Source organism: Myotis davidii, unplaced genomic scaffold (assembly GCF_000327345.1).
Source record: "Myotis davidii unplaced genomic scaffold, ASM32734v1 scaffold2707, whole genome shotgun sequence".
Lineage (NCBI taxonomy): Eukaryota > Metazoa > Chordata > Mammalia > Chiroptera > Vespertilionidae > Myotis > Myotis davidii.
In genome coordinates, this window is record NW_006297818.1 from 180,047 (window position 1) to 182,338 (window position 2,292).

The window sequence follows — 2,292 nt, forward strand, 5'->3', positions numbered from 1 at the left end:
TCAACCCACAAAAGATGGCAGTGATGGCCAGTAGCATATGCAAAGACACCCCCACATCATTAGCCATCAGGGGGAGTGCTCTGGGTTGGAAATGAAGATGCTAACTTTCCCCCTCTCCTGAAAACGCTCTCCAAGCCTTAGACCAGCGGTTCTCAACCTTCCTCACGCCGCGACCCTTTAATACAGCTCCTCATGCTGTGGGGACCCCCAACCATAACATTATTTCCGTGGCTACTTCATCGCTGTCATGTTGCTACTGTGATGAATCGTCATGTAAATACCTGATGTGCAGGATGGATTTTCATGGATACACATTGAACATAATTAAAGCATCGTGATTGATCACAGAAACAATATGTAATTACAGATGTGTTTTCCGATGGTCTTAGGCGACCCCTGTGAAAGGGTCGTTCGACCCCCAAAGGGGTCGCGACCCACAGGTTGAGGCCTTAGACCCTATGTGTGCCTTAGTGAAAGAAAAATAAACAAACAAAAAAATACGGGCCTCAGTTGGGTAGCTCAATTGGCTACAACTTTGTCCTAATACACCAAGGTTGCAGGTTTGCAGCTTCGATCCCCGCTCAAGGCACATACAAGAATCAACCGATGGCCCCGGCTGGTGTGGCACAGTGGATAGAGCACCAGTCTGCGGACTGAAGGCTCCCGGGTTCGATTCCGGTCAAGGGCACATGCCCGGGTTGCGGGCTCGGTCCCCAGTGTGGGAGGCAGGAGGCAGCCGATCCATGATTCTCTCTCATCATGGATGTTTCTCTCTCTCTCCCTCTCCCTTCCTCCCTGAAATTAATTTTTTAAAAAAAGAACCAACCGATGAACGCATGAATGGGTGGGACGATGAATTGATGTTTCTCTCTTTCCATCTCACTCCCTTCCTCTCTAAGAAAAATAAAAAATATAAACACTTGCCGAAACCGGTTTGGCTCAGTGGATAGAGCGTCGGCCTGCGGTTTTCCCCATACAAAGATGCATGGGAACATTGTCAATTTTACTCTCTTAGTTCAGGCATACAGTAATTAAAATTTGTAGGCATTTCTTAGGGGCTAGCTAATCTGTTTGAATCCCAGAATTTTTCAAGGTAAGCACCAGAGACTTTAAAGTACAGTTAGAATCTGGAGAAAGACAAGGAGTGATAGAAAATTATTAATATTTTAAGAATACTTTAGAATTTCGGTTCTCTATAAACATTGAGCTCTTTGAAACAAAGAATTAGGTTTGTTCCAGGTTCGATTCCGGTCCAGGGCACGGGCCTGGGTTGCAGGCTCCTCCCCGGCCTGGGGCCCTGGTTGGGCCGTGTGCAGGAGGCGACCCATCCATGTGTCTCTCCCACATCGATGTCTCTCTCTGTCTCTCCCTCTCCCTTCCTCTCTCCCTAAAAATCAATGGAAAGATATCCTCTGGTGAGGATGAATAACAACAAAATAAAATAAAAATCATGTTTAAATAAAAAAGAAAGATGAACGCACATGTTTGGGACGTTTGAGGTGCATAACACAGCCTCAAAGTCACTGCAAAATGAGCCCGGCCGGCGTGGCTCAGTGGTTGAGCATCGGCCTAGGAACCAGGAGGTCACGGGTTCGATTCCCGGTCAGGGCACAGGCCGGGGTTGTGGGCTCCATCCCCAGTGGGGGGCGTGCAGGAGGCGGCCGATCCATGATTCTCTCTCATCATGGATGCTTCTCTCTCTCCCTCTCCCTTCCTCTCTGACATCAATAAAAATACATTCACGCGCACACACACACACACACACACACACACACACAGGCAGCCACGGGGACGGGACCCCAGGCTACCAACACCAAAACACATACTGCAAATAAGCCCCTGCATCCGATGCCGCTGAATCATGGAAGTGAATTTATTTCTGAGTTGCCGAAGGGGCACGCAGGAGAGACATTCTTCCGATGTAGGAACAGTAGCACCATGCAGCACGCAGGCATGTCCTCTGAACGGTGAGAAATACAATCGTAGCCCGTGGGGAACAGCAACTTTACAGACCGGGGGAACCGAGAAACATTCTGTGACTCGGAAAAATATATGCCCACGACTTTACACTGTACAACATAACACACCGCCCCTCTGAGTCCTAGACGTTATATACAAAGAGTATTTTACACGGCGTCTCTCTTTTAACTTAAGAACCTTCAACCGTCGCCCGGCCGGCGTGGCTCAGGGGTTGAGCGTCGGCCCGTGAACCAGGAGGTCAGGGTTCGAATCCCACTCAGGGCACAGGCCCCGGGTTGTGGGTTCCATCCCCAGTGTGGGGCGCGCAGGGGG

The 2,292-nt window shown here is 49.5% G+C and overlaps 1 protein-coding gene across 1 annotated transcript in view; it reads left to right on the top strand.

The window, feature by feature from the left end:
* Positions 1-2,292, top strand: part of SAXO2 (stabilizer of axonemal microtubules 2) — a 17,765-nt gene that overhangs the window by 14,572 nt on the left and 901 nt on the right. The window lies entirely within an intron of this gene.